This window comes from Tamandua tetradactyla, unplaced genomic scaffold (genome assembly GCF_023851605.1).
Source record: "Tamandua tetradactyla isolate mTamTet1 unplaced genomic scaffold, mTamTet1.pri scaffold_205_ctg1, whole genome shotgun sequence".
In the NCBI taxonomy this organism is placed as follows: domain Eukaryota; kingdom Metazoa; phylum Chordata; class Mammalia; order Pilosa; family Myrmecophagidae; genus Tamandua; species Tamandua tetradactyla.
The window spans coordinates 18,575-38,059 of record NW_027518315.1 but is presented as its reverse complement, the minus strand read 5'-3'; positions in this window follow the sequence as shown (position 1 = coordinate 38,059).

Here is a 19,485-nt window from a genome sequence, read left to right as displayed (position 1 = left end):
AAAGCTGAATATAGAATTGCCATATGACCCAGCAATACCATTGCTAGGTATCTACTCAAAGGACTTAAGGGCAAAGACACAAACGGACATTTGCACACCAATGTTTATAGCAGCGTTATTTACAATTGCAAAGAGATGGAAACAGCCGAAATCTCCATCAACAGAAGAGTGGCTAAACAAACTGTGGTAAATACATACGATGGAATACTATGCAGCTTTAAGACAGGATAAACTTATGAAGCATGTAATAACATGGATGGACCTAGAGAACATTATGCTGAGTGAGTCTAGCCAAAAACTAAAGGACAAATACTGTATGGTCCCACTGATGTGAACAGACATTCGAGAATAAATTTGGAATATGTCCTTGATAACAGAGTCCAGCAGTAGGTTAGAAACAGGGTAAGATAATGGCCAATTGGAGTTGAAGAGATACAGACGGTGTAACAGGACTAGATACAAAAACTCAAAAATGGACAGCACAATAATACCTAATTGTAAAGTAATCATGTTAAAACACTGAATGAAGCTGCATCTGAGCTATAGGTTTTTGTTTTGTTTTCTTTTGTTTTGTTTTGATTTTACTATTATTACTTTTATTTTTTTCTCTATATTAACATTCTATATCTTTTTCGGTTATGTTGCTAGTTCTTCTAAACCAATGCATATGTACTAAGAAATGATGATCATGCATCTATGTGATGATGTTAAGAATTAATGATTGCATATGTAGAATGGTATGATCTCTAAATGTTGGGTTAATTTCTTTTTTTCCGTTAATTAAAAAAAAAAAGAGAGAAGGGATAATTGGAGCTGAAGGGATACAGACTGTACAACGGGACTGGATATAAAAACTCAGAAATGGACAGCACAATACTACCCAATTGTAATGAAATTATGTTAAAACACTGAATGAAGCTGCATGTGAGGTATAGGTTTTTTGTTTTTGTTTTGTTTTTTTTCTTTCTATTGTTTTAATTCTTATTCTGTTGTCTTTTTATTTCTTTTTCTAAATCGATGCAAATGTACTAAGAAATGATGAATATGCAACTATGTGATGTTATTAAGAATTACTGATTGTACATGTAGATTGGAAGGATTTCTAATTGTTTTGTTAATTCTTTTTTTAATTAATAAAAAAAAAATAAGAAAAAAAAAAAAAGTTAGGGACAAGATTTGGGCCCAGCTGTAAATCTCCCTGTTGGTTTTCACTGTTTTGCTGGCTCATACCAGTGGCTGGTGGTATTCAGGAGCTGTGTCTGAGTTCTTCACAGGTCTAATAGGGTCCTCCAAAGCAGATACAATTCACTGCCCAGCCTCTCTAACATCCTTGAATCACACCACCAGAGGAAAACCTGCAGCCTTGTAACTAGGTTTGCCCTACCTGTTGGACACTGCAAACCACATCAAGCCCAGCTGCCTTCCAGTGTACCCTCTCTGGGCCTAGAGAATACCCATCATCCTTGCCACACCTTTCCTGTATGGTCCAATGGTTCAGGGAATTTTATTTATCAGTAATCCCATATGCATTGAAGATGCTGCTATAACCAGGCTTCGTTAAGAAAAAATCTAAAAACCTCAATTTTCTGAGAGTAAAAAGTTAAAATGACCAAGATCACAAATTTGGGTCCTCCAACAAAATGACACATTGTAGTGGGTTCAAATTCAAGGGGATTTAGAGCATGGAGTTGAGGGTTCTGTGGAGTTATGCAAGTCTCTCCTAAAAACACCCACCTATTGTAAATCACTCCACACAAATATGGAAAACAAAATTGGCTGAGTCACTAGAGCCCAACTTAATCAGACAACTTCCCACACCCCCAGACTGCCATAAAGGACCCCACTAGGGCTGCTTGACAACCTCATCTGCTATTTTTATGTCTGTTCCCCCAAAACTGAAACCAAGCTCTTATTCAACACTGAGTATTTTCCACACAAAACCTTAAAATTTAAACATTCTGAAATATTTCATTTTTTTTAAAGGAGAACATATATATTTTTTCTGTTCTCATTTCCTTATCCTCTCATAACTAAAAAGGGGACTAAAACACACTTTCCGTGCAACTTGCAAAAAAAAGCAAATGCATCACCATGAAGCTGAAGCCAAGAATGAAAAGTTTTAACTCAAGCAATATTAAAGGGTGGTTATTTTTATTTGTTAAAGGAGTTGTGTTGCCAGTTTCATTAGCAACACTTGGAATGCATCACATAGTAGCTAGATTTCTGACATTTGGTTTTCTCTCCTCCTTTTCTTTTTCTCCATTTGTTCTCTCTGTATTAGCTTCATTTTAGAGTATCACAATCAATTTCAATAAATACATTCACACTAATACAAGATATTAACAATAGCAGATGTTAATCTGGGGCAGGGGAAGAGGAGTGGTATATGGTAATTCTCTATAAATCCTGTGCAATTTTTCTTTAAACCTAAAACTGCTCTAAAAATTTGTTATTCAAAAAGAAAAAGGGAAAAGAACCCACAAATTTTTAAAATCATGCTTCCTCTGTGTCTGAAGTCTGCACACAGCATCACTCAGCAGGTATCTGTTTAGCATCTCACAAGGCTGAAATTAAGGTGTTGCAAAGTCTGGGTTCCTTTCTGGAGGTTCTGTGGATGAACCTGCTTCCAACCTCATTCAGGTTGCTGACAGAATTTTCTCCCATGTGCCTACTTGACTGAGGTCCCCATTTCATTGCTGGTTGTTGGTCAGTGTTGTTTTTAGCTTCTAGAGGTCACCTGCATCCCTTGGCTCATGGCCCCCTCCCTCTATCTTCAAAGCCAACAATGGTAGGCTCAGTGTGGTGTCTCTGCCTCTGGATGCAGCTTAGCAGGACTTGGCTCCAGGATTCAGAGTAGATCTAATCCTGCTCCATGTGTATCTCTTCTAGGGCAAGGCTGTAGGGCAGCAGTTCTCTTCTCATGGTGGATTGCCAGAGGGTAAAGGACAAATATATTTAAGTCCATCCAATGATATATTTCAAACCAAAATCACATGGAAAAGTCTGACTTCAATGGGGAAGGGGCATATATTCCACTCACAGTAGGAAGCAGAGGGGAGTGAATATTTGCTGAACAGCAATCCCAGTTATTCTAGAGGGTGAGAGGCAATAGCCCACACTAAGTGGTAGAAGAGTTTTGTTTCTCAATCAGACTACAATCATTTCTGCTGAGGTAAGTTACACTTTCAGAGACCCTAGTGCTGTCTATTCATGAGCAGGGCTGGTTCTCAGTTCTTGGGTTGATTTTCCTTTTTCCTTTCCCTACAACTGGCTAAGGAATCAACTTTCTCAGGTTGCTATGTCAGTTACCATTCTCTGTTTGCTTTCCAATGTCTAAAATTGTGTAGCTTATTGTCCAATCACAGTTGTCCTTGTGGGTTTATGCTGATTAAAAAGAATCCCTCCAGGATCTTTTTGTGGTGAAACAATTTTATATACTGATTGTGGCGGTTGCTACAAACTCTACACATAGAAGTACACACATGCACGCACACACACAGGCCCATGTAAACCTGGTAAACTCCAAATAAGGTCTGCGGATTGTACCATTGTCATTTTCCTGGTTTTGATACTATGCTATATATATGCAAGATGTTACCATTGGGAGAAACTGAGTGAAGGGTACTTGGAACCTCCCTTTATACAATTATTTTGCAACTTCCTGTGAATCTCAAATTATTTCTAAATAGTATGTTTTTTTTTTAATTCATCCAGTCTCATTTCAATGAAATGTTGGGAGGGAGTGGATTTAATGCATACACTCAACCCATCACCTTTAATTACAAGTCCCTGCTCCTTTGAGTTACAGTTGAGTTCAAAAAATCTAATAAAAAAATCTAATGTATAAAACTCTCTCTGTTGGAAGTGCTAATAGGAAGTATCCACCGGTACCATGAATAACACTGAATCTAAAAAGAATTACTGACTTTTTTGCCTGTTTTTTGTGGGTAGTTCCTATTCACCTATGTTAATGCGGTTACTGAAAATGCCTTCCATTTATACAAGTACCAAAAACACAAAGAAACCTATCTATTAACAGATAAAGTTAGGCAAAGTCATTGAATGACAAGAGCTGAGGGGCCTGAAGGCCTTTATTTTCCAAAACTTTATTTATGGGCTAAGGAAGTGAATGCCCAAAAAATGCATTAAGGTTTGTCTGAGCTAAACTGAGGAGACAAGCTGGTTCTCTCCAGGCTGACTCTCTTTAAAGAATAAAGTTCAGGAAATATCCATCAATCAGGAATTTGTTTGCAGTTGTGGTAAGAAGGATAATTACTTGGCAATTTGTATCCTCAGAGAACTGTTATTCTTTAACAATGTTGATCTAGCCTGGAGTCCTTAGATGAAATTTTAAGATACATAATTTGGATTTGCTTGTTAAATTCAAGCACATGGTATCTTGGAAGCAATGGTAACTTAGGTTTGGCAAATGATAACATTTGTCCATTTTTCCTTCTGGGGTGCTAGAGCAGGGTGCCATCAGCCCTGGCTTAGGAAAAGGATGAGTCTTCTTTCTGAGATCTCTGTGAGGGCAGTTGCCCAGGCACAAGGAGTGGGCCTGAGGGAGCTGGGCTTAGGTAAGAACCCACTCCCAAGGAAGGGAGTTAAGAAGCAAAACTAAGAAACACGTTTTGTTATTGGGTCCAAATATAAAAGTAGGGGTTTATGCCTCTCCAAAGGCAATATTGGGAGTTTATTTCCCTATAGGCTATTCTTTATTTTTTAAAAACATAAATCTAATCCTGTCACTTGCTTGCTTAAGATCCACCCATAGCTCACCACTGACCTAGAGATACAAACACCATGGCTTCCGAGTCCCTTTATGATCAGATCTCTGCCTGCTTCTCCTCACCCACCAACCTCATCCTTTGCTGTTCTTGTGCCCTCCATCTGGATATGCACACTCCTTACCTCTCTCCCCAACCTTCCACTCCCATGCTCAAAGCCTCTTTTCTACTTTCTTTATGTCCAGGTATTCTTTCAGATCTAGTTCAGTCCCACATCATCTTCTCCAGGTGCATTCTGTCTTGTCTCATCATTGTTTGTCAAAACTATGGCTAACTCTTCCATGGGACTCTGAGTTCCTTGACACTAAGGACCCTGTTTCACTCACTTTTGCATTCCTTTCACTTACTCTGGTGCCTTCCACATAAGTACTTTCAATAAAAGTTTGAAAAATCAGTGAAGGAATGAATGCTCTAAATTAAAAGCTGGCAAGCTAATAGGCACATCTTCTATATGTCAAAAATCTAAAAGCAGCTGGAATTTCTAATACAAGAATAGAAAAATCAAATTATAAAGATAATAAGAAATAGAGCTTTTTTGGGGGTTGGCACAGACCTACAAACAATAGAGCATATAACTTCTAAACATATGTCAGGAACATCAAAAATAAACTTGGAAAAGCAAAAAAAATCAATCCTGAGGTACTTTGCTACAATTCTGTGAAATAATTGAAATCTTAACCAGCTTTTGAGTAATGACTTGACATTTTATGATACCAAAAAACAAAATGAGTTAAGATGTCAATCCTACCTAAATTGATTTACAGATTTAATGCAATACCAATCAAAATCCCAACAACATATTTTTCAGAAATAGAAAAACCAATAAGCAAATTTATCTGGAAGGGCAGGGTACCCCGAATTGCTAAAAACATCTTGAGGAAAAAAAACGAAGCTGGAGGTCTCGCGCTGCCTGACTTTAAGGCATATTATGAAGCCACAGTGGTCAAAACAGCATGGTATTGGCATAAAGATAGATATATCGACCAATGGAATCGAATAGAGTGCTCAGATATAGACCCTCTCATCTATGGACATTTGATCTTTGATAAGGCAGTCAAGCCAACTCACCTGGGATAGAACAGTCTCTTCAATAAATGGTGCCTAGAGAACTGGATATCCATATGCAAAAGAATGAAAGAAGACCCATCTCTCACACCCTATACAAAAGTTAACTCAAAATGGATCAAAGATCTAAACATTAGGTCTAAGACCATAAAACAGTTAGAGGAAAATGTTGGGAGATATCTTATGGATCTTACAACTGGAGGTGGTTTTATGGACCTTAAACCTAAAGCAAGAACACTGAAGAAGGAAATAAATAAATGGGAGCTTCTCAAAATTAAACACTTTTGTGCATCAGAGAACTTCATCAAGAAAGTAGAAAGACAGCCTACACAATGGGAGACAATATTTGGAAATGACATATCAGATAAGGGTCTAGTATCCAGAATTTATAAAGAGATTATTCAACTCAACAACAAAAAGACAGCCAACCCAATTACAAAATGGGAAAAAGACTTAAACAGACACCTACCAGAAGAAGAAATACGGATGGCCAAGAGGCACATGAAGAGATGCTCAATGTCCCTGGCCATTAGAGAAATGCAAATCAAAACCACAATGAGATATTATCTCACACCCACCAGAATGGCCATTATCAACAAAACAGAAAACGACAAGTGCTGGAGAGGATGCGGAGAAAGAGGCACACTTATTCACTGTTGGTGGGAATGTCAAAGGGTGCAACCACTGTGGAAGGTAGTTTGGCGGTTCCTCAAAAAGCTGAATATAGAATTGCCATACGACCCAGCAATACCATTGCTAGGTATCTACTCAAAGGACTTAAGGGCAAAGACACAAACGGACATTTGCACACCAATGTTTATAGCAGCGTTATTTACAATTGCAAAGAGATGGAAACAGCCAAAATCTCCATCAACAGAAGAGTGGCTAAACAAACTGTGGTATATACATACGATGGAATATTATGCAGCTTTAAGACAAGATAAACTTGTGAACCATGTAATAACATGGATGGACCTAGAGAATATTATGCTGAGTGAATCCAGCCAAAAACTAAAGGACAAATACTGTATGGTCCCACTGTTGTGAACGGACATTCGAGAATAAACTTGAAATATGTCATTGGTAACAGAGTTCAGCAGGAGTTAGAAACAGGGTAAGACAATGGGTAATTGAAGCTGAAGGGATACAGATTGTGCAACAGGACTAGATACAAAAACTCAAAAATGGACAGCACAATAATACCTAATTGTAAAGTAATCATGTTAAAATACTGAATGAAGCTGCATCTGAGCTATAGGGTTTTTTTTTGTTTTTGTTTGCTTGTTGGTTTGTTTGTTGTTGTTGTTTTTTACTATTACTACTACTTTTATTTCTTTTCTTTATATTAATATTTTATATCTTTTTCTGTTGTGTTGCTAGTTCCTCTAAACTGATGCAAATGTACTAAGAAACAATGATCATGCATCTATGTGATGATGTTAAGAATTACTGAGTACATATGTAGAATGGTATGATTTCTAAATGTTGTGTTAATTTCTTTTTTTCTTTCCGTTAATAAAAAAAAAAAAAAATGTACCAATATAACTGCAGATTAATGATCAGGTAACTAGTGTCACCCTTAGTCTATTACCAAATCCCATTAGCCTCAGATCTCTCATTTCACATGAGCCATAATTTCGCTGCTCTCCTGTGCCACCACTAAAAGTCTCATCATTAGGCATGCGGAGTGCATATTCGAATGGGTAGGATATTTGCAGTTACATTTTAAGGTGCTTTCCAAAGATATAAAGTCAAAGCTGTAAATGACATGATGAGTGATGTAATTGTCAACAGAATATGAAAGTAGAGTCAGTTCTGCTCAGCCTAAAAGGAGACATCAGCAGAGCACACACCTCAGAATGGATCTGATGAGGGAAGTTCAAGGGTCAGTAAGCTGGGTGGCCTTTGGCTAGGCACATAACCTTTCTCAGACTGAATTTCTTCCTTTAAAAATGAGAGTGGGGCTGTGTGACCTCTGAGGTTCCTTTCAGTTCTAAGGAGTCTATGAGAGGACAAAAAAAAAATCTAAAATACTAAATAGAATAAATGAAACTGAGCCAAATGGGACCCTGTCCACAGAGTTATGCTATTTTTCCAACTGTTACTTTGTGCCAGTCTTGGTACCTCAGGTCCTATGAGTTTAATGCAACCCACACAACAATCCTATGACTCAGGCACCATTGTTGCCTTTTCACAGATGCAGAAACTCAGGCTCCGGGAGATCCAGTGGTTAGTCCAAGGTCATCTAGTTGGTTGAGCCAAAGGGGAATGGTATTTGAATCAGGTCTGAAGGAAACACAAAGCTCAACTAAACTATGACTCCTGTTAAAAAAAAAAAGATGTCAGTGTCCGTTATGAGCAAATCTCAGTATTGACCTCCTGTGTCATCTCCATCCCCTACTTTTCCTTTTACAGGTGCCTCCACTGGGTATTCAATTCAGGCCCCACTTGCACAATAGTGTGGGAGGCCTTCCAGTCCTGCCCCAAGCCTTGTCCCACACCTGGGATATGATGAGGGACTCAGTGTCACCAGTAAAGACACCAAACGGTTCTCATAAGACTCAAAGGCTAGATTAGTTGAGTACAAAGATCTCTTGAATTTGTCCTTCTGCTGGTCCATTAACTAATGTATCTCCAATTTCCATGATATTTTAGAGAAATTATCAATCTGAAATGCAGAGGCAATTTCCAGGCAATTTTAAGCAAGATATACAACCTGTAGAACATCTCTTACTTTCCTTTCCTCTCTTAGTTACAAATACATATAAATTATCTTGTTGAAATAGAACAAACTAAGCTTTGCTCTTTGTGAATTGCACCATTTTCTTACAGCCAACAGATTGATACAATTGGAATCTCCCATAGCCTAAAGGCTGTCACAGAAAATATTTGGTGATTTAGTTACGTGGACGTAAATCACTCACCCAATACAAACTAATCCCACATTAGAAAAGTAGACATATGAAATGGTATCTTCTGTCCCTTTGAACAAAGGCAGATAATTCGAAAGAATCCACAATTAATAATAGTCCAGGGGTCCCAAGCTGGGGCAATAAAACAAACCGACTAGGACCTGTTGGAGAAGATAGGGACAGTGTTAAGTGGGGAGGTTAAAGATTAAAATAATCATTGAAAGAACTATGATGAATTTACACTTCTGGTTGTCTCATCTATCCCTTGTAAATTCCCAGACAAAGAGTTATGACATGGAGCAGGGACCATTTATTTATCGACTAACATATCAATAAACTAAAGGTAAAGTCTTGGTCTGTTTGCCTGTGTGACCAGCAGAATGCCACATCTTTGCTACCAACTTTCCAATTCTCTAAGCCTAAGAAAATAAGTTTCATTGTTCCTGTTCACCTTGGCACATGGATACAGTCCATAACTTCAGCTCCTTGGGCATGCAGCTGGCCCCTGCTGAATGAGTTGCAACCTGGCACTGCCCGCTAGCTCAGCATTTGTTTCTGTCCACTGGTGATCTTCTCCTGGTAGTATAAGCCCTCCCCTAGTTGTGAGACTTCTTGCAACCCAGGTTCCCCTCTGAGGGGTGATCAGGTATTAATGAATCATTAGAATCCATGATTGGCCTCCAAGCACAGTCCTCCCCCCCTTGCCCCATCTGGCCATTGTGTCCCAGGCAGATACCTAGGGGGTAACAGGACATACACTGTGGAAATTCCCCCAAAAGGGAACAAATATTTCCTGTCTTTGTACACTAATGGTTTCTCATTACGTTGCTCCTCCAGATTTGTAAGCAAATGGCATTGGGGTAGTCATTTTATAACCAAATATTTTCTATTTTTTTTCTCAGTCCATTAACTTTTTCCCATATTCTCATTTTCCCAATCTAGACAACATGACAGACCTGCTTCTATTTTCTCTCCTTTTAACAACAATAAAAGTTTACGGTGGGTATAATTGGGGAACTGAACCAGGTATTGGCTAAATTGTTATCTAAATTCCATCAGCACGTGATGGAGGTGGCACAGCACCATAAACAGGACTACTCCTGAGAAGTTAGACCACCTGTGAGGGTAGAGAAGGCCGTCCTGCTGACGTTTCAGTTGGTGAGTGTCTTGAGCCTAGACTCACAGTGCCTATTCCATTGCTTCACTGAACCTGTATCCAGGGGATAATAGGCAGAATGGCAGCCCATTTTGAGAAGCACATTCTTGGGCCATATTGGCTGTGGAATGTCCTCCCTTGTAAGACCTATGGAATCTGGGATGGCAATTTTGTAAAACCCCTAAGAATAGTCCTCAGTGGCTACTTTCCTGTTTGAATTAATAAGAATCAACTGCTTTAAGAACATATCTTATTCCCAGTGGGCAGGAAGTGGCCCAATATAATCTGGGCATGGTAGTCACAACTCACGGAGACAGCAAACTAAAAAAGTTAAGAGTGGGAGGTGGAGTGGGCAGCGGTGCCTCAGTGGCAGAGTTCTCTCCTGCCAGGCCAGAGACCCGGGTTTGATTCGTGGTGCCTATCCATGCACAAAAGACCCAAAATAAACAATGATTGACCATATATCTAAGGGTCCATTTCTGAATTCTCAATTTGATGCTATTGAATGATATATTCATGTTTATGCAAGTCTCAAGATGCATAGACCACTGTGGCTTTATGATTTGCTCTAATGTCAGGAAGGATTTGGCCTCCCACTTCATTCTTCTGTTTCAATATATTTTGCCTATTTGAGGCCCATTTCCCATCCAAATTAATTTGACAATTAGTTTTTCCATTTCTGTATAGTAAGTCGTTGGCATTTTGTTGAGTATTGCATTGATATCTGAAGGACAATTAGCCTTCCAATCCATAAACGTGGATTGTCTATCTATTTATTTGCTTCTTTGATATCCTTTATCAGTGTTTTGCAGTGTTCTATGTACAGTTCCTGTACCTTCTTCATTAAGTTTATTCCTAGATATTTGATTTTTCTATTTGGTATTCTGACAGGAATTTTTTTTTAGATTTCTCCCTCAGATAGCTCATTACTATTGAATAGAGACAGCACAGATTTTTGCATGTTGATCTTGTATACTGCCACATTGCTAGAATCATTGATCTGCTTAAGTAGCATTGCTGTGGGTTTTTTTTTCAGTTTTGACAAAATATACCATCATGTCTTCATCAAATATGGAAAGTTTTACTTCTTTCTTCCCAGTCTGAATGACTTTTATTTCTTTTACTTGCAAAATTATTCTTGCTAGAACTTCTAGCCCAATGTTGAATAACAACGGTGACAATGTGTATCCTTTGTTCCCAATCTTAGAGGGAAAGTTTTCAGTCCCTTACCATTTAGTAAGATGCAAGCAGTTTATTTTTCATATAAGCCCTTCATTATTTAGAGGACGTTTCTTTCAATTCTTACTTTTCAAAGTGTTTTTATCAAGATAAGGTGGTGAATTTTGTGATTTTCTTTTCCTGCATGAAATGAGATAATCATGTAGTTTTTCCCTTTTGCTTTGTTAATGTGATGAGTTATATTAACTGATTTTCTTGTGTTGAAGTGTCCTTGCATACCTGGAATAAAAGCTAATGGTGATGATGAATAATTCTCTTAGTATGCAGTTGGATTTGATTTGCAAGGATTCGGTTATGTATATTTACATCTCTATTCGTTAGAGAGATCGGTCTGTAGTTTTCTCTTCATACAGTATCTTTTTGAGGCTTTGTTATTAGCATGATATTGGCTACATAGAATGAGGTTAGGTACTGTTTCTTCATGCTCCATTTTTTGGAAGAGTGCAGGCAGGAGTGGTATTACTTCTTATTGGAATGCTTGATAAAGTTTGCCTGTGATGCCATCTGACATTTTCTTTGTTGGGAGTTGTTTTACTTTGCAAGCTGCTGGAATGCTATATACAAGAAGAGGAATGGCTTTTAAAATGAGGAATATATAAGTTTCAGTTTACAGTTTTTAGTCTATAAAAATGTCCCAACTAACAGATCCAGGGAGCAATACATTAATTCAAGGAAGGCTGATGGGTTAGGAAGACCTCTGTCAGCTGGCTAGCCATGAGGCTGGCATCTGCTGGTCCCTTAGTCTTGGGCTCTTTTGCTTTCAGCTCTGTTCCTGTGGGGGTTCCTCATTTTCTTCTCCAGGGCTGGCTTTCATCTTTTGGCTTTCCTTGGTTCTGTCCAGGTTCTGGCTTGCTTAACATCTCATGGTGATGTCTGCTGGGCTCCAAGCATCTCCAAACATCCATGTCTCTATTCTCCAAGTGTTGGCATCTATGTCAGCTCTGCTGTGTCAGATCTAAGCTCTCTCCAAAATGTTCCCTCTTCTCAAGGACTCCCATAAGCTAATCAAGATCCACCTAAAATGGGTAGACACACATCTCTATCTAATCCCAAAATCACACCTACCATTGGGTGTGTCACATGTCTGTGGTGAGAATCTAATCCAAAGTTTCTCCCCTACACTATTGAATGTATTAAATAGGACTAAAAGAACAGGCTGCCTCCAAAAGACTGGGCCAAGATTAAAACACTGCTTTTCTGGGTTTCATAATCGATTCACTCTGACACAGGAAGTTTTTGACGACTGATTCAATCTCCTTACTTGTGAGAGTTGGTTGAGGTCTTCCATTTCTTCTCTAATCAATGTATGTTTTTAGTATGTTTCTAGGATGTGGTCCATTTTATTGAGGTCATATAGTTTGTTGGCATACAGTTGCTCATAGTAAGCTTTCATGAACTTTTTTGTTTCTTCAGATTCTGTGGTAATCACACCCCACTTTTTTCTGATTGTGTTGATGTCTTCTCTTTTGGTCTCTGTCAGTTAAGAGTTTTTATTTTATTGATCTGTAAAAGATTCCAAATTTTGTTTTATTGATTCTGCTCTTTTGTATTCTCCATTTAACTAATTTCTGCTCTATTCTTTGGTAGTTTTTTCTTCTGCTGGATTCAATTGGCAACAATTTTGTTGAGGAGTTTTGCATCCCATGTGCAATAGAGAGATTGGTCTGTCTTTTTCTTGTTTTAGTATCTTTTTCTGGCTTTGGTATGAGGGTGATGTTGGGTTTATAGAATGAGTTAGGAAGTCTTCTCCCCTCTCCAAAGTTTTGAAGAGTTTGAGTAGGATTGGTCCTAATTCTTTCTTGAATGCTTGGTAGAATTCACATGTGAAGCCAGCTGGTGCTGAAGTTCTCTTTTTTGGGGAGCTTCTTGCTGACAGATTCAATCTCTTTTCTTGTGATTGGTTTATTGAGGTCATCTCTGTCTTCTTGAGTCAATGCTCGTTGTTCAAGCCTTTCTAGGCAGTTGTCCATTTCATCTACATTGTCTAGTTGACTAGCATATATTTGCTCATAGTGTCCTCTTATTACCTCCTTTATTTGTGTGGGGTCATTGGCTATGTCTCCTCTTCCTTTTCTGATTTTATTTATTTGTCTCTTCTCTTTTTCTTTTTGTCAACCCTGCTAAGGGTCCATCAATTTTATTGATTTTCTCAAATGACCATCTTGTGATTTGTAGATTTTCTTGATTGTTTTCATGTTCTCCATTTCACTTATTTCTGCTCTAATCTTCATTATTTCTTTTGTTTGCTTTGGGGTTAGTTTGCAGTTCTTTCTGTAGTACTTTCAACTGAATGCTTAATTCTCGATTTTTTTCTCTTCTGTTTTGACATAGGCTTTTAAGACAATGAGTTTTCACTTTAGCGCTACTTTTTCTGCATCCCATAAGTTTTGATATGTTGTGTTTTCATCTTTACTTACCTCACGATATCTACTGCTTCCTCTTGTAATTTCTTCTCTGACCCACTGATTTTTTTAGGAGTATGTTTGTTTTTCTTCCATATATTTTTCAATTTTCTGGCCCTCTGCATGTTTTTTATTTCCAAGTTAATTCCTTTTTGATCCATGGCAGTGTTTTGTATGATTTCCATCTTTTGAAATTTGTTCAGACTCACTTTGTGACACACATGTGGTCTTTTCTTGAGAATGATCCATGAGTACTTTAGAAAAAGGTGTATCCTGCTGTGGTGGCATGAATGTTGTGTAAATGTCTGTTAAATCTAGTCCATTTATTGTATTATTTAAAGTCTCTGTTTCTTTGTTGGTCCTCTGTCTAGATGCACTCACCATTGATGAGAGTGGGGATTTGAAGTCTCCAACTGTTATGATAGAGGTGTCTATTTTTCCCTTTAGTGTTTTCAGTGTTTGCCTTTCATATTTTGGAGCACTCAGGCTCGATGCATAAATATGTATCATTGTTATGTCTTTTTGTTGATTTTTTCCTTTTACCAAAACATAGTGTCCTTCTTTGTCTCTTTAACTGTTTTGCTTCTGAAATCTAAATTGTCGGATATTAGTACAGCTACTTTTCTGATTGTTGTTTTCATGAAATATCTTTTCCCACCCAATCACTTTCAATCTATTTTTGTCCTTGGGTCTAAAATGAATCTCGCATAGACAGCATATAGATTTTTTTTGGGGGGGGGGAGGCTATCCTGTTTTCTTAATGCATTCTGCCATTCTGTGTCTTTTGATTGGGGAGTTTAATCCATTACCATTTTGAGTTATTACTGTAAAGGCAATACTTTCTTCCATCATTTTGCCTTTTGGATTTTACACATCATATCAAAGTTTTTTCCTCTTTTAAGCCTTACTGAGAGTCTTCATTTTTACACACTTCTGGAGACCCCTCACTACAGGCCTTTTCATCTGCCTGTAGTGCTCCTTTTAGTATTTTTTGGAAAGCTGGTACCTTGGTCAGAAATTCACTCAGTGATGGTCTGGAAATGTTTTAATTCCCCCTGATTTCTGAAGGATAATTTTTCTGGATATAGAATTCCTGGTTGGCCATTTTTCTCTTTTAGAATCTTAAGTATATCATACCCCTGTCTTCTTGCCTCCATGGTTTGTGTTGATAAATTCATACAGTTTCTTTTTGGGTTTTCCTTGTATGTGATGGGTTGTTTTTCAGTTGCTTCTTCCAAAATTCTCGCATTCTCTTTGACTTCTGAGTCTGATTCATAATTGTCTTGGAGTATGTCTGTTTGAATCTATTGTGTTTGGGATATGCTGGACTTCTTGGATCTGTAAGTTTGTGTTTTTCATAAGAGACGGGAAATTTTCCATGATAATTTCCTCCATTAATCTTTTTCTTCCTTTTGCTTTCTCTTCTGCCTCTGGGATGCCCAGAACATGTATGCTTATGTGCTTCATGTTGTCATTCCATTCCCTGAGACAGAGCTCCTGTTTCTCCATTCTATTCCTGTATTTCCTTTTGTGTGTCAGATTTCAGATGTCCAGTCCTGTAGTTCGCTAATCCTTTCTTCTGCCTCTTCAAATCTATTGTTCTAGGTGCCCGTCTTTTTTTCTTTTCATCTCTTCCATTGTGCCTTTCATTCCTTTAAGTTCTTGATTTTTTTCTTCTTTTGGCCAATGCTTTCTTTATATCCTCCCTCAAATTATTGATTTGATTTTTGATGAGATTTTTCACATCTCTTTAACTATCCTGAATTAATTGTTTCCACTCTTGTATCATATTTCAGTTGTTGGTATGTTCCTTTAACTGGACCATATATTTAGTTTTCTTAGTATGACCCATTATGTTTTGCTGGCATCTAGACTATTGATTTCCTTAATTAGTTTCTTGTGGAGGTTGTTTTCACTCTTTCCCTGTGGATTTTCTGGCTAGATGGCTTAGTTTTCTATCTGTTCTTTGACATTCAATTCAGCTTATTGTAAACCTCTAGCACAGGTTCTGTTAATCTGATCAGAATTTCTTAATTCTTGATTTTCTGTTTCTTTCACAGCGTATATGGGGCCTTTTTTTTTTTTTTGGAGGACTGTCTACTCAGATACCAAGTCCCATTTTCCCAGACTGGACTGTCCCCCTGTCAGAAGAAAAGAGTCACTTGCATCAGTTATTCCTGAGGGTGAGAGCCAGCAGGTTGAAAAATTATCCTATGGAGCTCTTCAACTCTGTGTTTTTCTTATCCTGGCCAGTATGTGGTGCTTGGCAGCTTGAGGCATCCCACTAGGGTAAAGTGATGAGGTGCCTTTATCTTCAGCAGATTCTCTCTGAAGGGGTCATGGTTGAGACAGAGGTGAGGTTGTAGATTGGCATTAATTGCTTCAGTTTTCCAGGAACTGGGGCCTGAATTTCTTGAGGGAGGGATTCCACTTGATCTGGACCCCACCTTTCTGTTGGGGAAGGTACTAGCTTTCAGGAAATTAACTCCTTCCACCTGACTTGTTATTTTTTCTGTCAGGCAAGCTTAATTTTCCCCTTCCCTTGAACAGTTGTAAGCTGAGCAACTTCTTCTTTCTACTTTGATGTGCAAAGCTTTGATGCGCTTTGTGTTTTGGAACACTGTGGCACTGTGGACCTTGGGAAACCTCTGCTATAACTTGTCAGCAGACCCCCCATGAACTCATATGTCTTTCAAGCCATTGAAATACTCATTTGGAGAGACAGAATTTCTTTGTGTTGGGGTTCACTTAATGGCAGGGGAGCAGCATGGACAAGATAAGCAGGGGCTATCACAGGGCTATCCTGGCAGAACAAGAAATCAACCAAAGGCTCCTTGACAGGGTGAGAGCCACTTGAACCTCCCCTTCACCTCTCACAAGCCTCCAAAGTACTGTCCATGAGTACCCCTTGGGGGAACAAGAGCCCCTTCCCCACCTGTCTGAAGCTGATGGGCTTTTCCACACTGGTCAAGTATGTCCATTGTCTAAGGAGCTGATGGGAAAGTATGGGCTGCCAAGGACTGGGGTCAAGATACCTGCTGCAAGGAAACCCCAGCAGGGCCAAACTATTCCAAGAACTCTCTTCTCAAAGCCTTAGGTGGGGAGGAGACCAGGCATGTTGGCCTGAGACCCAGCACAGGTGAAGGCATTATAAACTGTAAAAGGCTGAGTACAATGGAGACGAACAGAAGGATGTGTGGATATATGTTGTCGCCTAATCCAGCTTAACAACCACTCATGATTAAATCACATCTTCAGGAAGATGATCTTATTACAATTTCAAACATACAGTATTGAATAGGGCTTATTCTGCCTTTATTAAATGGGATTTTGATGAAAACATGGCTTTTCTGGAGGACATGCATCATTTCAAACCTGAACAGGTATCATTCGCAGAATCTCCTCTGAGCTGTTGAATGTCAGACAGCTCAATTCAGCCATCGTAGCCCAGATGTCAGGATTAAGTGACTTTAGAGCTGTGATGTCTGTCTCAGGATGTTTCCTGAGCAGCAGTTTTGACAAGTAGTCAACTCTGGGCATTCCAGTGAGCCTTTCCATACGGGAAGAAGGCAAATGGCCAGCAAAATACATGCATTGTGCAAAATGAGGGCATGGAGGTATGCCTGCTCTCCCATGGGTGAATGTCAAGGATTTGGGCTTCAGTGAGATAAACATGTGCCCACTAGAGTTTCTACAGCTCTGAGGCTGTCATGGGACCACCTGGACCGTGTCCTGTTGTTCAACCTTTTCTCTTCCTGTATGATACATCCTGACACCTGCACACCACCTTCTTTGAGTTCTTCTCATAACATGCCCCCTACCACGCTTCCTCCTTGGCCAGCCTCACTGGAACGTTTTATGCTTTGGGAAAAGGACAAGAGTTTATCCATCTGAAAGACACACCCTCCCCTAAACCATCTGTCCTTGCTTGACTTGTCTTTCAGGCTGTGCCTAGAGAACATATCCTTGGACTATTCTACAAAGCTCATACTTTAGCTTCACCTTGACCTAGGCTGTAGTTCTAGTTTGTTGGCTTCTTCTCCTGGCTTCCTGTTTCATGAAGCTCCCAGGGAGGCATTTTCCTTCTTCATCTCCAAAGGTCGCTGGCTGGTGGACTCAGCTTCTCGTGGCTATGTCATTCTGTTCTGATCTCTCTGAATCTCCCATTCTCCAAAATGTTTCCTCTTGTATACGACTTAGAAACTAATCAAGATCCACTCAAATGGGTGGAGACATGTCATCACCTAATCCAGCTCAGCAACCACTCTTGATTAAATCGCATCTCCAGAGAAATGATCTGATTACAGTTTCAAACATACAGTATTAAATAGAGATTATTCTAGCTTTATGAAATGGGATTTTGATTAAAACATGGCTTTTCTAGGGGACATGCATCCTTTCAAACCAGCACAGCTGTCGACAGACTAAGCCATTTTTCTTACCTGTGTCTGATTCTGATTATAATGTGAAACCATGGGAAGGTGTCATGCCACAGAGTCATCCTATCTCAATTCCATTTAATTTCAACTTCTTCATGGTGCTGACCCAGAAATGAGACAAAACAGGAATCTAACTTTCCACGGACGGCAAAGCCACAGCCAACCCACAAGAGTATTACTTCTTATAATGCTGTCATGTCTGTTTGCATGTCAGCTACTCAAAAACCAGCCATGGCTTTCACACTGATTATCTCACATCCACATGTTGACCCAGGAAGTAGATGGGAGAATGACCCTGTCGTGTAGGTGTGGGAACTTGGGAGACTCTGAGATGAGAGTAACAATGACTACACCATGGTCACAAGATTTCTAAGAAAGTTCATCTGTGTTAGAATTGAGTTCTCCCTCCTCATGGTTGGGGCCCAGTCTGCACCCAGGCCTTCCCAGGTAGCTGTGGGGAGTGATGTGTTGAGGAAACTTGGTCCAATGAACAGGATAGCATGTTTAAGGAGGATGAGCAGTTAGGAGTCAAGAGGGGCTTTCATGGAGGACATAACGGTTGAGAAGTTTCAGTTAAGCGGCTTAAGGAGATGACCTCACTTCCCTTGAGCTGCAGTCCAGTGGAACATAGAACCCTGGTAACCAGGCACCTAGATTCCACAACAGCCCACCACCAGGGTCATTTAGCCAGAGATGGTCGACAGATCAACATGTTTTCATGTTGCATTTGTAGAGCACAAGTTTCTGGCATGAGAAAAGCTAGGAAGGAGACATTTTTCAATAGATGCAGGCGTTGGCTGAACCCTCCACCTCGCCGCCACTGTCAGTTGGTCAGGGAGTTCCCGAAGGTAAGTCAAAGTGGCCCAAGGTCAGACAATTCAGGAAATACCAGCATTGTCATCCTGCTTCTGCAGTCCCATATCAGTCCTGCTTTCAGTGTGAGGAGGAATGAGGAACGGGTTCATCCACGGTCAGGTTGGAAAACCACATGGGCATTTTTTGGTCACACCTGAAGTCATAGATGGCTGTTGGGAAGGCAAGTGGTGATGGTGAGGTAATCCCCATGCAACACGTTAATCCTGGGCCCAAGAGTTGCCATCTCCTATCAGTGGACTGGGCAAGTGTGCAGACACCTGTCCACCTGATCAGGGTGGCAGGGATGGCTGGGGCGCCCCCCCACAATAATGGCCAGGAGGCCCCTTAACCTGGGTCATCAGTGTGATCAAGTGAGAACAGAACCTCTTCTGTGTGTCTTAATGGACTGGGAACCCATCCCACCCCTCTGGTGAGAACCCCTGTACTCAAATGGGTATGTCACACACATACAAGGAATACTAATAGCTGGAGCCATGGAATCTCCATAAGTGTGCAGCAGTTCAGTGGCCACCAATAGTCTCTTACCATGGCTGCTTCCCTGTTTTCTCCTGGCCCAGCTGTGAACATGTTGTTCTTTGGCCAGACTGGTGTCAGGGGGGCTAATGGAAT